This window comes from Equus przewalskii, chromosome 30 (genome assembly GCF_037783145.1).
Source record: "Equus przewalskii isolate Varuska chromosome 30, EquPr2, whole genome shotgun sequence".
NCBI classification, from domain to species: Eukaryota; Metazoa; Chordata; class Mammalia; order Perissodactyla; family Equidae; genus Equus; species Equus przewalskii.
Window position 1 is genome coordinate 22,579,680 of NC_091860.1, and position 17,610 is coordinate 22,597,289.

General features: G+C 36.9%; 1 protein-coding gene and 1 long non-coding RNA gene across 5 annotated transcripts in view; one reads left to right on the forward strand and one right to left on the reverse strand.

Moving 5' to 3' along the window:
* Positions 1 to 17,610, reverse strand: part of CELF2 (CUGBP Elav-like family member 2) — a 789,997-nt gene that overhangs the window by 537,544 nt on the left and 234,843 nt on the right. The window lies entirely within an intron of this gene.
* Positions 13,018 to 14,491, forward strand: LOC139080521 (uncharacterized). The gene is made up of 2 exons (XR_011535084.1): positions 13,018 to 13,184; positions 13,394 to 14,491. It is a non-coding gene; the product is annotated as an uncharacterized lncRNA (long non-coding RNA).

Consider the following 17,610-nt stretch of genomic DNA (forward strand, 5'->3'; position numbering starts at 1 on the left):
TGTAACCGTCTTGTAACTGATTCAATGGTGGGATAAAGAGGACATGAACTGTACCTTCTATTTCTCTCTACATTGCTTTCATTTTATGCTAAAAAAAAAGGAGTATTTGCCATAATGTATATGTTTTATATCACAGGTGTATATTCAATCTCTTCAAACTATATGTTTAAAGACAAGTAGCTCAGCCTTGTACTTTTAGAAAACAGTTTATAGTTGATTTCATTGGTATTTATTTTTATTGATAGGCTGTTGAATACCTTTTCATATGTTTCTTAATTATTTCTTTTTCTTTTTCAGTCATTTGTCTATTTGGTTTTACAGCCTTTCATATACACACACACATAGATGCATATATGTTTGTGTATTTGTTGTTATCATTGTTGAATTCAGTAAGTTCACAGTTTTTTTATTACCAATATTGACCTTTTGTCTAGTGATTAACAAATCTATTGATTCTTTAAGTCAATCTGATTTATAGGGTCTTGATATTCATACTGTCCTAGGACAATGATTTCTAGAAAATTACTAATCATAAATGAATTTTAATAAAGTGTTAATTCAAGAAAAGAAAAATGAAAGAATCGATCAAAATACCATTAGTATCACTAGTTAATTTAATTGAATCGATACAACTAAGCCATTAAAAGTCAACATATCAGAGAGACATAGTCAATTCCTGTGAGGTGCCTCTGATGTTCAGTGAAAAATTACTAAACAAATATGAAATAAATCTATGTGATATAGTATACATTTTATAAATCAAGATTTAATATATTACTTTAAGAGGAGTGAAAATAAAATCTCTAGTTGAAAACTACAAGAATGCTTTTTTTCGGGAGGAAAAAAAAGCTCTACCCCAAACATAATGACTCTACCTCAAATAACTAATAATGGGACTATTAGATATTTGGGGTGATGCTTATAAGCAGAGATATTTTCTTATTGTAGTCCTTAAGAATGAAATGGTGAAAATCAAATTTCCTTGCTAACAAAAACTATCATTGCAACAGTGAGAGAGAACTATCATCATTAGTAATCAGTGAGCTAAATTTTCTAAAACACTTTTAAATATAGACTGAGCAACTTTGAAAGGTCTGCTGCATCTGAATATTAAATGACGTGCAAAATATAGCCTTTTTACAAAAGAAAATATATAGAAATGGAAAGAAACAGTGTCAGTATTTTTGGTGAATTACCATGTTCCTGGTATTATTTCAGGTATGCAGAATACAAAGGAAACATTATTCTTGATGATATATGAAATGGACTCGTCTAAAATAATTGAATATTTACTTGCTAGTTTCTCCCTTATAAGCTACCTATGAAATTACTATGGGAAACATAGACTCTTTGCCCAGGAAACATTTTATATTTAACAAAGCCAATACATATTAATACTCAACAATAGAGAGATGATCATTAGAATGTTATGCTTTGGTTCTACTTGGGAAGAAAAGATCTTTTGGAAAGTTGGAGCTGGGCTGTGATTGGTTGCCTATCTAGCATCTTTTCTCTCATTTCTTCTTGCCCAAAGAACCCTAATTTTGTTAAAGTACCTACTTATTTTCCACTCAGCTCAGGTGTCTCAGGTGAATCAGAACCCACCCACAGTTGCAAGAATGGGCCAGGTTGGTCGGGTTAAGTTTGCAGGAAGGGTCACGCAGTGCAACTTGTCACAACGGCACGTGGACATCATGTGCAGGATCATGGTAGGAAAGTTCTTCCCTGCTGTTCTGGGAAAGGTTACAAAAATGTCCCCTTCTCTTTTCCCTTTGGATGATTTATCCTATGCAAATGTTGGGTGTGGAAGTATTGCTGCCATCTCAAGATCAATCTGAGGAGGAAGCTGGCAGACACAGGAAGGCAGAGCCAAATGAATTGCAGGAAAATGGAGCAAAGCCAGTAGATTAAGGCAAATCTGAAGCTTGTATTACCCTTGGATTTCCAGTGTGTTAAGCCAATAAATGCTCTTATTGTTGAAGCGAGTTTGAGCTGGATTTTTTGTTTCTTGCAACCAGAGTCATCCTAAATAATAGCTAAATCATTGGAATATTAGTATACTATGAAGAAGAGGCAATAGAAGATAAATAGGAGAATGGAAGAAATGTGAGCTCTCACTCCAACTCCCAATATCAGGCCTATAATGATAAAAGGTTATACTAATTAATTATGTTAATTCTTTATATGTCCTAATACGAAGGTTTTTATGACATTTTGAGATTATAAGCCTATATTTGATCACTTCTTATTTTTTCCTCATTTCTTTTTTAAGTTTTCATCCCAATATTGGTCTTTTATAAACGTGACCTTGGAATCTATTTAAAGTTACTGATTAGTATCATATTTGAATCTAGTGACGATGGTCTCTGCTCACGAGGCAAATTATCTATTTAGGGAAACAAAACGCTAACTTCTAGAAAGCAATAATAACTAACACAATACACAAAGTATGCGTATATTTTTTGGTGAGAAAGATTGGCCCTGAGCTAAGAGCTATGGCAATCTTCCTCTATTTTGTGTGTGGGACACCAGCACAGCAGGGCTTGATGAGTGGTGTGTAGGTCTGTGCCCTGAATCCAAACCCACAAGCCCTGGGCTGCTGAAGTGGAGCACATGAACTTAACTACTATGTGACTGGGCCGACTCCTACTAAGTATATTTTTATTGTCAATTGACTGAAGCAGATAGTTCGTGGCTCGGGAATTCAAGAGGGCGTTAACTTTTAGGCTTTGCTAACCAGGAGAGGCTTTGTAGGCAGAGAGATGTGTTTTGGGCTTCTGAGAATGCACAGAGTTCAGATCTGCAAAGCGGGCTGGGGCTGGAATGTAGCAGGAGAGGAGGTTTGACAAAAATAGTTGAAGCCTAAGAAAAGAGATCTAAAGAATCTGGACTTAAACCTGTGAACAACAAAAATAGACCCAGGACTACGCACTCTTAAATGATCACATTCTAAGATAGAAGAGTTCACTTCAAAGTCATTTCTTTATGATCATGCTTAATAGTATTTGCCACTTGAAACTGGTCTAGTGTCTTCGTTTCTCCTCTAGTATCTTAAAGAACATGAATAAGAGCGCATCTGCTTCATCATTGAAATGGTTAATTTAAAATGCTTTTCAAGTCAAATGTTAAAAGAAGCACAAATCTCTAAACAACGCTTATTTATATTTACTTTCAATAAGAGCTATAAAACATGTCTCAACAAGCAGCAATTTAATTACATCAATGCTTTTGATCTGATGAACATCTTGTTCAGAATAAACCTTTACCTATAAATATACACTGAAAATACAAAATTACGCATCCATGTTCAGCAATGTAACCTGTTTTCTAGATGTCATAAATTTTGCTCTGGAATTACTTGTGTAACCTCAGGGAGGGTCTATGTTCTTTGCATAAACTTTAGTTTTAATTAGGGAAGTCATGTGACTACATCCCCAAGGTAGGGACATCACAAAGAATTTGATAGTTACAAAAGTCAACTGCTCATCCTAGGAGTTCTTCCAAAAGACTTCTAAATTTCTTTTTTTTTTTGGAAGATTAGCCCCTGAGCTAACATCTGCTGCCAATCCTCCTCTTTTTGCTGAGGAAGACTGGCCCTGGGCTAACATCTGTGCCCATCTTCTTATACTTTATATGTGGGACGCCTACCACAGCATGGTGTGCCAAGTGGTGCCATTTCCGTACCTGGGATCCAAACCAGTGAACCCTGGGCCCCCAAAATGGAGTGTGCGAACTTAACTGCTGTGCCACCAGGCTGGCCCCTGAATTTCTTTATATAGGAAACAGAAATGCTATCTCATCATAAGAAAAAAATTGTAACTATGTGAGGTGATGGATGTTAACTAGACTTATTATGGTGACCATTTCACAATATATACAAACATTGAATTGTTCTGTTGTACACCCAAAACCAATATAACATTATATGTCTATTATATCTCAATAAAAAAAAGGAAAGAAATGCTACTCTTATTTAGTTGCCCAGGAATAAAAGCTATAATCAACCAATTAACATGGTGTTGTGTTTCCCAATCCTTGACGACATTTCTTTTTTGGAAGTGAGTTCACTTTTCATAAGACTCTGTTCATTAGCAAATTTGCATAATGTTCCCAGTAAGCAAGAGAAGAAGGTGTTCCACTACTTCTAAGTGAATAGGGTTAGAAAGGATGCTGGAGACTATTGAAATTCTGTGGTAAAATGAATCGTTCTTTCTGTTGTAGAGTCACACACACACAAACACACGCACACACAAATGAATAAGTAAAAGCCCACACATAGTCTTGTTCTTTGTGCATGTGTGTGTATGCATACACACAGCACTTTGGAAATTAGAATTCACTCTAAGGAATTTTAAAAAGTGTGACCCTTTGTTTTCAAAGGGACATAAACTTCGTGTGATATTGGCTTTAAATTTTATTTCACATTGTGACTTGAGATACAAGCCCACCAAATACATAGAAACGGAAACAAATGTTTCAGTAAGCCATACTTGCCTTTTTAATATAAGATGCACTCAGAGAATTTTTTATTCTATATCTTTCATTTAAAAATAAAAATGAGAAAGTTGCAACCCACAAGACTATTTTCAAAACTCACTAACAGGTCACATCAACTGGAAATCACTGTCTTTGGGTACATTAAGTCATGTTTGTGGACAATTGTAACATATGTAAACATACATAATACTGGTCTGTGAATCCAGGGATCTCCTGGATGAGGGATTCCCAGTAGAATAATTCTGAGACATACTATTTCTTTCTCTCTCTTTTATTTTTGTTTGGGAAAGATTAGCCCTGAGCTAACATCTGTGCCAATCTCCCTCCACTTTATATGTGGGTCGTCACCACAGCATGGCTGAGGAGTGGTATAGGTCTGCACCTGAGATCCAAACCTGTGAACCTGGGCCACTGAAGTGGAGCACACCAAACTCAACCACTACGCCATGGGTCTGGCTCCTCAGCATTTCATTTTTAATGCCTACTATGGTGGAAATATTTTTACTATCAGCACTTTTCCCTCCTGGGTAATCTCAATAAATTATTTAGCCTGAACATTTTTTAGCTCTCCAGAAATATCTTGAAACATAAACACTGAAGCAAAACACTCCTGCCAGGTCATATTTCTAGAGCCAAATTTATGTAAAAGCACCAGCTGTCCACGTGCTCCTGGTAGCATCTCAGAGCATAAGGAAGATTCCACAGTGTGACAGATTAGCAATGGTTGATGGTGACAGAAAACATCCAGGGAGAATCCATTCACTGGATTACAGTCCAGGCTCTCTCCCAGGAGGAGCACAAGCCAAGTGGAACCAGGATTTGGATTGGGTACATGTCCTGTTGTAATGGTGAAGAGCGCCCCTCCCTGCTTCCACTTGAGTGTTTTCAGTTGGAGAACCAGTGGGTTAAGTAAAACCTCACCTTCGTCAATTCAATGGCCTAAGCAGGTGATAATTTGTTGTTACTAGTGCATCTTTTCTCAGCAATGATATTGGTCTATTTGACTTGGGAATGTACAGTATTTTAAACTTTAATCAATGAAGATGAGGTCAGGAGGGCTGGGCAAGAAAAGAATATATCAGTACTAGAACCCATACTTGAGTATTTAATTTGTCACTCAATGTTTAAAGAAATTCCACTCACAAATTGGAAATATGATATGTTTCACAAATACACCTAATTTCAACTCATTAAAGCATAGTAGTAAGGTTCTTTCCAAAACCAGTACAAGATTTGTGCTGATCTATCTCCATTTTCACTTTACTTCTTTGTGAGCAGGGAGTAACAATTAATAAAGCTTGGTCATGAAATTTACAGCCCTAAAGGAGAAGTAATTTGACTGATCAGTATTGATACTGAATACAATGCTTTGCTCCTCAGCATGAAGCTCTATTCAAAGACCTCTGGAAGAAAAAGGCAAAGGCACCATCTGGACGGAATTACAAAATGGCTGACACATACAATGACTCTTCTATGGTGGTCTACTTTACCCCTTAAGGAGCTATGTTGATTCTGTGCCCCTCAGATGCAAACTTGATTTTGTCTCAGACGTGGATTTATATCTGAATTGGAATTATGTTCTTTTGCTTTCCAGAATGTTCACTCCTCCACCTCCCGACTAGTCGGGTGACACTTTAAAGCGAAGGTGCTCGTAGAACCCAGTGGGCAGTCTCTCCATTTGGTGCAATTGCTTGTAAGGTAGTGATACTTTTTTTAAACAAAAGGACAAGGGGAGGAGCTGCTGGAAAATCTGATTTATGAACAGACCCCCAAACCAAGATTGCAGAAAGATTCCCCACCAGCCCAACACTCCAACATTTCTCAGAGGAGATGTTGTTAGCACGGTGGGATTGTAAGCTTGCTGCATTCTATAAAGAGCACAAGGAATATTCAGGGATTTCTAGACATCTCTGAAACGGCTTTGAAATCCTGAAACAATTATTTTGAGAAGTGATGTTTGTTATTTCTACAGGTCTTTCTATCTGCTTTAACAAAGGGATTTGTACTTTATAGATGCTGGTATCTAAGTTGGAATAAGAGTGGAATGGATTTAGTGACTCTGGGGACCTCACTATCTGCACCCATGGCAACTGCATGGGAGCAGTGTCTCACCACGTCAGTTTCAAGGACACCGTTAGTAGCCAGGCTTTAATTAATGATAAATCAACAGACAGGTGACAACCATTATATTCTTCCACCTTATCACTGGGCCAGAATGAGTGACAAAAGTTTTAATTAAATATTAACTATTAACTTTATCTTCCTTAATTAACTTTATAGGAAGATGGAACACACACACACACATATATTTGCACATATGTATTTATTTGTTTAGTAATTAAAAATTTCCAATTCCTTCTTTTATGTCAGAGCATTTAAAGGGAAAGGGATAGTGTTTAATGCAAATTAATCCAGTATGAATTTAACATTCTCCAATTGTCTTTCTCCAGTGTAAAATGCTTAAAGGAGTGCCTGACACACAGTAAGTGTGCAATGAATGTTAGTTAATGGTAACAATTTCACATGTTATCTTATTTCTCTTCCTTGTTGAGAATCTCTGTCTGATCTTTTGCTCATTTTCCCGAGGAGCCCTCTCCACATGATACGCTGGCTGTAGCAACAAAAGTACTGATCTTTTCAGTGACTTAAGAGGAAGTAATGACCTGTTTTTCATAAATCTATTCTATACATTTAACATGAGGGTAGGGGCATATCTGCTTGTTCCTCTTGTTTCCCCAAGTTCTCATCATGGTCCTCTTTTCTCGCAAGTAATTACCACCACCTTCAATTTAGAACTGTAGGGTAAGTTCATTACGAAACATTTTAAAAATACTTAAAAGCATAGAGAAAATATGAAAATCACTTTAAATTTGACCACCTATTGATAACTATAATTGACATTTTTACTAATTTCCTTCATCTTTTTTTCTATGCATATATTATCTTTAGTCTTTAAAGAAAATGGGGATTATCCTAAAAATGTGCCCTACTAGTCTACTTTTCACTTAGACATTTTAATATTATCTCATGCCATTAAATATTTTGGCTCATGTCATCAAATATTTTTCAAAACTACTAGTTACAATGGCTGCTTAAACATTCCTTTATATGAATATATCTTTTGAAAAATTTTAAAAATATTATTAATTATTTTTTTCTTTGGTGAGGAAGATTGGTCCTGAGCTAACATCTGTTGCCAATCTTCCTCTTTTTGCTTGAGGAAGATTGTCGCTGAGCTAACATCTGTGCCCATCTTCTTCTATTTTGTTGTGGGATGCCACCACAGCATGGCTTGATGAACAGTGTCTAGTCTGTGCCCAGGATTGAACCTGCAAACCCCAGGCTGCTGAAGCAGAGCACGTGAACTTAACCACTATGCCACCAGGCCGGCCCCCATATGAATATATCTTATTTAACCTTTCCTTCTGTGTTAGATGTTTAGATTATGTTGATAGTTTGCTATTATAAATAAATGGCAATATTCTTCCCATGTTGATTATTAGTAAACATTGTTGACTGATTCCTGTCACTCAGGTGTCATTGAATCCACAATCTGATGGGTAGTATATAAAGGTGTAACTTAGTTCCTTTTATAGGAGCGCTGAGTAACTCTCAGCTTCTCATGATGTGTCTCAAGACATGGCCTATCAGTGGGGCGGTGGAGGACAACGAACCTTCTGTGATGAAGCCAGAGCTCACAGCAGCTCTGGATGATTTTATACCCAGTCCAAACTTGCCCTAGACCCAGAATCACTTCCCTCCTATCATAATAGAACAGTGTATGACAATAGTAGGCTTTAAGTAAATATTTGTGCACTGAATATCCAAGTGTTGATTTCATATTTCACTTGGTTGTCTTACAGGCATTTCAAACTTAACACACCCATACATTGAACTCTCAATAAATACTATGAATCTCCCATAAAACAAACAAAAAAATCACCCATCTCTCTCCTTCCTCCCCATCTCAATATATCGGACTACAATTCACTTGTCTTGTCAAACAGAAAGCTGTGAATCATCCTGGACTCTTTTAGCTCCCTCGCCCCACATAGCAAGTCCTGTTGCTTCCTTTACAGACCACTTCCAGTCCATCACTTCTCTCCATCCCACAGCTATCACCCTGGTCCAAGCTACCATCAGCTCATGGTGAGACCTTCTTTCTGGTCTTCCCACTTCCACTATTGACCTTTTCCAGGGAGAGGATCCTGCCCTTCTTCTTTTGGACACAGTGCAACACCGCTCTTTGCACTTAGCGTTTTAATATAATACAAACTCAGACTCCTTACCATGGCTTCCGAGGCACTACCTGATTTGTACACAGGCCCTTTAGTAAGTTCTGTGGAGAGTCCAATATTTCTCTTCTCGGAATATTCACCTAGGCTGTCCTCTTTTGCTCTGCATCCCTCTCCCCCTCCCTGTGGCCCTTCACAAAGCTGGATCCTTCTTGTACTTCAGGTCTAAGCATATGCCACCTTCTACAACACCCATCACTTTCTAGCAATGTGCCTTTTTCATTTCCTTCAGTGAACTTACCATAATTTGCAAACATGTTTCTTTATCGGCTTTCTTGTTTATTCTTTGTCTCCCTCACGAGACTGAAAACTGCAAGAAAGCAAGGACTATACCATCGATTTTATTTGTAGTGTTTTACTCAATGCCTAGCACAGAGCTTGGCACATAGTACACCCTTCAGAAATATTTGTGGGAAGAGACAGGACCTTAGGTTCCATCACCCCAGGGCAGTGTAGGGATAAATTAGGACATCTCCATCTATTGGTCCACCAACTTACAGGCTTCTAAAGGATGGATCTTTTCCAAGTCGGGGCACACTAGGCACTATTTTAGTATTTTTTTCAAAGCTTACTGAAAAATTCTTGATTCCTGTTTAATAAATTCAACAAATAGTTTCTAAGTACTTACTTCAGGGTAGCCATAGCTTATGGAGGTGCTGCTCCAAGGCCACCTAGTTCTCACTTTAGAAATTAACACAGCCATTTACGTCTCTGTTTCACACATGGCAGCAACACATTGTGAAGGCTATGCTTTGTAAAACAGTTAAGCAACATGATTCAATGGTGATATGGCACTTACCTATTTTTGGTGTGTTTGCGATATTTAAACTATCTTAATAGTTTAATAATATAATTATTTTATTAATTTTTACTAAGGATAGCAACTCTAAAACCAATTTCACCCAAATCTCCAATTTTGAGGTCTAAGAGATTCAGTGCCAGATTTAAAAAAAATCAAGAAACTGCTTGACAATGATTGTTGGTTTCTGTGCAGTTTTAAGAAGAAAGACACTGGAAGGATAATGAGAATTCTCTCTTACAACATGCGTTAGAACTTATTTTTCGAATTTGGCCTCATTCAGAAATTAAAGTTAAAAGAATTCGATTTAAACTACTAAAAATTTTTAATTTGAACTCTCTATCAGATGGCTGATCTATCCCAAAACTAGGTCATTTTCTGGCTGCACTTATGTGACACAACATCTTTCCAAGAGGCTGCCAGCACTCCTCAAATTTTTATAGTCTTCATATGCAAACAGATTGATTATAGCACATTTTGCCAAATAAACACATAATTAAATATTAAACATCTGATTTTGAAAGTCTGTGTCAATATTGTCTGTATTCTCTGTTATCCTAGTTTTCTGCAGATTTACTTGTTGCCTTCAAAGAACACAGACTACTCAGTTTTCATAAGAACAAATCCTGCTGCAAGATTTAAAAGTAAGCCAGTGAAAGAAAGCAGAGAAAGGCAAGGCGGCTGATTTGCCTTCGATGAATGGTTAAGATTTAGGCGACACAAAGATTCATGCCCTGGACTGGCCATCTAATTAAAATGAGAAATGGCACAGGCAGAAGCTAAGCAGTTTAGGGAATTAATAATCAGGCAAAAATGCAAAATAAGGGCACTATCTTTCAGAATGTTCATTTCCATCTCTATGTCATCCAATCCAAATGACAGGCAAGAAATCATATCAACATAATGCAGGCAAACTTAAAAGATGTTTTGCCCTCCTATAGCACAAAATAGATGGGAAGACCAGATTATCGTCCCTGTTCGAATACAGAAGTATTGAGAAATTATCAAGGGTTATTCGACTTACCCAATGATACCTACGTCAAGGTCAATGACAGGGAGTATTGACGATCGGCTAGTTCCATGGTGCTTTTAGAGGGAATCCTCCATTAGAGAGGGATCAGCAGGAAAAAAATCCATAAACAGTGAAGCAGAACAAAGATAGGTGGTCTTTGTGAGAATAGATATACCCACTGCAGGGAAATGGAACTGGTTTAAAATTATACTAAGTATTGGCAAGCAGGCCAGTTAGGAGGAGGTTAAACACAACACACAACTCAAACCCCCAGGAAGAAGCTTGCTGCTTTGCTGAGAAGGATCTGCCAAGTTCCCCACTTCAAAGAGAGCTCAGTAGGGGTGCGGACGAAGAGAAGAATTTGGATGAACTTGTAAAAATGTTTACATGGATCTAGGAGAAGAGGTTGAGCAAATTCACATGGAGTAGGAAATTGTCTTGAAAACAGTAAAAAGAGATATGAATAAAGAAAGAAATTAATTTATTAAGAAATCGAGGCGATGGAGCTGCAGCTTTGACCAATAAGGTGTTATTTTGCATGTGAGTTCTAACCCTCATTCTGTAACTTTTCTGCTTGCTTGCTGTGATGAAGGAAAAAAAAAATCACAAGTAGGCCACATTTGTAAAACAGGCCTCTTTGCAAATGTCTCTTCACTTTATATCAGAGTTTCGTTTTTTTGTCCCTATAGCTTTACATGGCATAGTTTTGATGGATTTGACAGCAAGCACATTCTGCATATCTTTTATAGCAGAAGCCTTTCCCACAGGAATAAACCAATACTCGTGTCTCTGAGTGGGCTTTTCTAAGCCTTGATGCTCTGGTTACATCCTGGAAGTCTGGTTATGAGTGTGCTGTTTTGAGAACCCCATTTATACACCCCATACACCAGGAAAGGTTCGTAAAATGAAAACAGGAAACACTGCTAACTGGCTTCCAATTTTGGTAGAGAGTGAATTTAGGTAGGAAAAGATCCCTCCTCTTCACAGAGAACCTCTCTCTGACTTACAAATCTGGATCCTGTAGGCAGAGCATGAAGGAAAAAGAAAATTAATGACTGTATCGGCCAATTAAATGTCAGACTAGGAAAGGCCCAACTCATAGTAGGTACTCAACAAACACTTGCTGAAAAAAAAATAGTGAAATCATAATAGACACAGATATAAATGCATATTAATTTTTTTGTATTTATTAATTGTTTTTAAGGAAGATTAGCCTTGAGCTAACATCTGCTGCCAATCCTCCTTTTTTTTGTTGCTGTGGAAGACTGGCCGTGAGCTAACACCGGTGCCCATCTTCTTCTACTTTTATATGTGGGACGCCTGCCACAGCATGGCTTGATATGTAGTGCGTAGGTCCATACCCTGGATCTGAACCGGAGAACCCTGGGCTGCCAAAGCAGAATGTGCGAATTTAACCGCTGTGTCACTGGGCCATCCCCTAAATGAATATTTTTAAGGCAAAAAAAATGTGATGTCTTCTCATGACATAGGTTTTGGGAATTGGCATGGAGGGTAGGACATGCTTGGTTGGATGGGATGAGGGATGTGTACAACCCATGGTGGTGTTCAATAGCTAGAGATGGCTGGTATGGCATAGGATCAATATAATCACTTGTGCCAAGTTTTCTTTAATTGGGTACGAGGAGATATCACAGGGAATTTCTTTGAAATGTACTCTTTAAACACTTTGGAAATGCACTAATATAAATAAGTACTAAATTGCATGTACTATTACTGCTAATTTATGACCAAAAGATTGCTTCTTGTTTCTTGCAAATATGAATAATTACACCTAACATCTCCAGGCACTGAAATTATATGCATTTGAATGATTTAGGATGCAAAATAACACTGATCTTTTTTAAACTCAAAGAGAGAAAAAAATACGTCTTTAGAAGAGAGTGTGGCTTCTAATGCTATTCCCAATACACAGGAGATGGAGTGAACTGATAACATTTGTACTTTTTTACAAGGGTTTGAGATTTTAAAGTGGTTTTGGATCATTTTCACTGTTTCAGATATTTGTAAAACAGTATTATCTGAATTATTTGGAGGAAAAAAAATCCACTTACAAACAGATTAAAGAAAAAAAACAACTCAGAGTAGAACTCAATTAATGAGAAGAAGGAAAAGGAGTTACTAAGAAAAATTTCAACTCTATATTTCACACCCTAGAATTATCAGAGGTGACCAATAATCCTGAACTGGAGCATTTTATTTTCATCAATACATTTATGCTTCTAGAAATCTATTTTCTCCTTAATTTCTCATTGGAACATTTGTCTTAAATAGTGTCTTTCAGAGTTTATATCGTCTGGATGGTACCCAACCAAAGGTAATAATCCTTTGTGTATGACTTTGCAATCATTTCCATAGCAACCACTTATGGGTTAAGATGTCACAAAGAGGATTATGACTTTGAGTGTGGGATAAACAACAAGCATGTAACGTCACTAAAACAAAGAGGCTGCTTGTGCATTAAATAAACGAGTGGGAAATAGACAAAATGGAACAGCAGTATTTTCCAATTAAAAAATTCATTGCACTTATAAGTCACCTGTCAGTGAGGGAATCCTCAAATGTGAGTTTGGGCATATGGTGTCTTCTCATCAGGGGTGATAATGGCCCCACTATACGTAGCCATTTAGAGATTAGAGCTATTCTCAGTTTCTCAAAGGGCAGTCCTTTATCTAGCTGTGTAACATGAAACACTTTGCAGAAAAACTGTACTATTGTGTGTACCTGTAACTTGTCATTTTTGTTTTTCATCAAAAATGTTCTTTCTTGCAGTCCAAAGAAGCTTGCTCAGCCTCTAAAGACGACCTCTTATTCCAGTGGAGACTGCCAGCTGCATTCACACACCAATCACAGTGGGCGTCCTTGGGTCCTTTCCAAGTTTAGAGGGACTTTTTTGGGTAAAGACTAAGACTACTATGGGATCAGAGGAATCCATGAACTATGGAAATATCTTCTCAACTAGGAGGTAAACTCCACGGGAGCCAACACCGTTTTCTTCACCGTCTAACCACAAGTAGCAGGTGCTCAAAAGTATTTAAGTCAATGGATAAACGAACATAGCAATAGATACCACGAGAGCAAAGATGGAAATACCTACTATATAACTTTGAGAACGTTTCACTGCTAAGTTAAGATTCTAACTTCAAAGAGCACAAACTTGAATCCCTCATTCACAGGAAGCTGCCACTCTCCTTTTTGGCTAATAGAGATCGTAAATCTTGCCTTAATGTCTGTTTCCAGTGAGGTCTGAGATCCTGGCTAGGGAAGAGAACATTGCCCTGGTTGTGGAGAGATGAAGTGAGAGAGGCAGGTAGAGAACACACCATATAGTAACCCATAGTAAGCACTGGCTTTGCCTCTAACAATTTCAAGTTAAGCTTTTCTGTTTTTTCATGGCTAACTTAATACCCCATCTTTCCTCTAAGCTTATTTATTGCAAGTTGATTTCACCTGAGTGAAAATGTTCTTGTAAAGAGATGGTGGAGAAAGGGGCGTGTGGCCATACACAGGAATAGACCTTATCTTGGTATGGGATCTGAATGGAAGAATGAATCCATACAAGCATTGGAAGAAAATATGGGTGAAGTCCTCCTTAATCTTGGGGTAGGGAAAGCCTTTTTTACTATGTCCTAAAATCCAGAAGTCATAAAATGTTGAATGCATAACAATTGGAATATTTTTGCATGGCAAAAACTTCCATAAAAAATACCAAAAGACAGCTGATGAACTGGGAGACAATATTTGCAACGTATGTCATAGACAAAGGGTTAATATTCCTAATGTATAAGGACTTCTTAAAAACTTAGAGACAATAGATCAAAGACACAATAGAAAAATGGGAAAGGATTCTAATAAAATTCATGAAATGTATTTATAAAAAGCTCTTTAACATCTGAAAAAATATTAATATGTTTAGAGTTTAATCTTAAATTTTAAACTAAATTTCAATTAAAAAACAGGCCTGATATATTTCTAACCTATCAGATTAGCAATGATTAAAAAATATAATAACAACACCTCCTGTTGTCGTACATTACTAGTAGGAATGCAAACTGATATAAAAATTCTGAAGAGGAATTTGGCAATATCTATCAAAACTATGTATGCACTTATCTTTTGACCGAGCCATTCCACTTTCTAGGAATTTATTCTGAAGATACACCTAAAACGATATGAAAATATGTGTGCATAAATGATTTTCCTTATAGCACTGTTTATAATTGCAAAATATTGTAAATAACCTAAATACCCATATGTAGGAGAAAAAATAAATAAACCATTGTACAGCCACACAATGGAATACTGTACAGCTGTAAAAAAAAAGAATGAGGGGGATTTCTGAGAACTGATATGAGGAAATTTCCAGAATATATTGTTAACTGAAAAGAGCAAAGTGCAAAAGAGAATCTATAGTATGCTACTTTCACGTAAGAAAGAGGAGGATGCAAGAAAATGCACAAGTATTTGCTTATTTGTGTGAAAGAAATACAAGAGAGATAAACAGAAGCTAAAGAGATTGGTTTCCCAACAGAGGGTGGGTGGGAAAGGGAGTGAGAGAATGGGAATGGGGTAGTTTGATGAAGAGAGATGGACACTTTTCTGAGTATACCTTTCTGTATAGCTCTAATTCTTAGAACCACAATTTTGTTTCACATAGTGAAGAAAGTTTAAAAACAATTTAAAACAAACCAGGATGTGTGGAAAACTCAAGAAAAACATTAACAAAAACAAATGAACCTAAAAATGTATTATATTTCTAACCTTCAGAACCACACTGAAGGGGGTAGGGAAGAAAAGAACTAACCAAGGTAACTTTGGAAAGCAACATTTTGATTGCATACGGTAAATCTAAAGACAAAAGGTAAAAAACAACCAATCCAACAACCCCTCCCCCAACTGTATACAAATCTGATTATTAAATTTGTTATAACAGTATGGGTTAGCAATTCTGAAATTAGTTTACGTGTTTACTAGGATTGAACAAATAAGTAAATCCATTGTAAATAAGGAGGACCAGGTTCTGCGGTGCTGGGGAAAGACATCACAAACAAGGATGGTGAAAACGAACCTGTGGTGCTGGACTGGAATCTGTCTACCTAAGCATGCAAACAGATGGATTCAGAAATATAGGTGTTTTGTGTATGTGTGGGTTGGTATACATACACGTATTTCCTAGCTCTGTCTGCTCAGAAGTCCTATGATTTTCCATTGCTCTGAAGCAATGATTTTCCAGTATTAACAGCATACCTTAGGTCTAGGTTTTGGTTTCTAATCACCATTTTGTGACAAAAGAGACCAGGGCTCCTTGGAGACGTGGTTGATTCCAGGATTGGAGCAGAGAAGTACCAGAGGAGCATGGAAGATCTCCTGGTGCCGTAAAGTAGTCATTGCTCCTAAACAAATAGGGGCATGTTTAAAGGACAAAGGAGTCAACCCAAAGACGTTCCTAATGGCAAAGTCTGGAAAAATTAGATATATTTATATTTGTATATTGTTTATTTTAAAATAAACAATGATAGAAAGGCATAAGTTCATACTGATGTAAACACATAAATACAGGAGGAGTATCTTTTCCTTAAGAATTCCAAATAATAAATATAGAGAGAATGAAACAGAAAAATCATCATTAAACAAGTAACACAGTTAAGTATGGCAGACAGGAGCCACAAAACGAATGCTAAAATTAGGAGGCAAATGCTTGAGGAGGAATCAGGATATTTGCATAGTCTCAAAGTATCTTCCCTAAGATAAGGAATTTCAAGAGAAAAAAATAGTGACTTTACTAACCTAATGGATATACCTTAACCAAGTGGTCAAAGTTAACCTCCCCAGTAATAAGGCGTATCAGCCTCATGCACACTCTAATATGATACTCTCAGAAGGGCAATCTCATTTCTGTGGTATTCTCGCCAAAATGGATAACCTCCTTCTATTCAGGAGAAAACATCAGACAAACTCCAACGGAGGGACACACTACAAAATAACTGATGGGTGCTCTCAAAAATTTCAAGTTCAGAGACAACAAGGAAAGACTAAGAAACTTTCACAAATTGGAGGAAACCAAAAAAACAACAGCTAAAGGCGGCGTGGCATCCTGGATTGGAAGAGAGAAAGGGCAATAGCGGAAAAATTGGTGAAATTTGAAAACGGTCTATAGTTTTTTTCCTAGTACTATATCAATGTTAACTGCCCAGTTTTGTTCACTTTACTATGATTATGGAAAAACTGAGAATACTGAGAATTCCTGTATACCCCATACCCAGTTTCTCCTACTATTGATATCTTATGTTACACGTGTCACAATTAATGAACCAATAGTGATACATTATCATGAACTAAAGTCCATACTTTATTCAGATTTTTAAGTTTTTACCTAATTTCCATTTTCTCGTCCAAGATCCCATTCAGCATACCACACTACATTTACTTTTCATGTCTCTTTGGGCTCCTCTAGACTATGACAGTTTCTCTGACAGTACTTATTTTTGCCGACCTTGATGGTTTGGAGAAGTACTAGTCAGGTGTGCTGTAGGATGCCCGTCTATTGGAATTTGATGATTTTCTCAAGATAAGACTCTGGTAATAGAGTTGTAGGAGGAAGACCACAGAGGTAAAATGCCATTCTCACAACATCAGATTGAGGGTGTATATACCATTAACATGATTTATATCAAGCTGTTGACATTGACATTGATCACCTGGCTGAGGTATAGTTTATCAGGTTTCTCCATTGTAGTTACTATTTTCCCCATTTTTCTGTACTGTACTCTTTAGAAGAAAGTTATTATGCACATCCCACTTTTAAGGATACACTCTAATTTTAATGGCTTCAGAAATATGAATGTATTGCAGTATATTTAAGCAATTCTTTTCTGGTAGACATATAGTGAGTTTTCAACTTTTAATTACTATAAAGAACCTTGCCATGCATCCTAGCCAAGAAAATTTATCTCTACATGTATCACTTATTATTTCTTCAGGATAAAAAG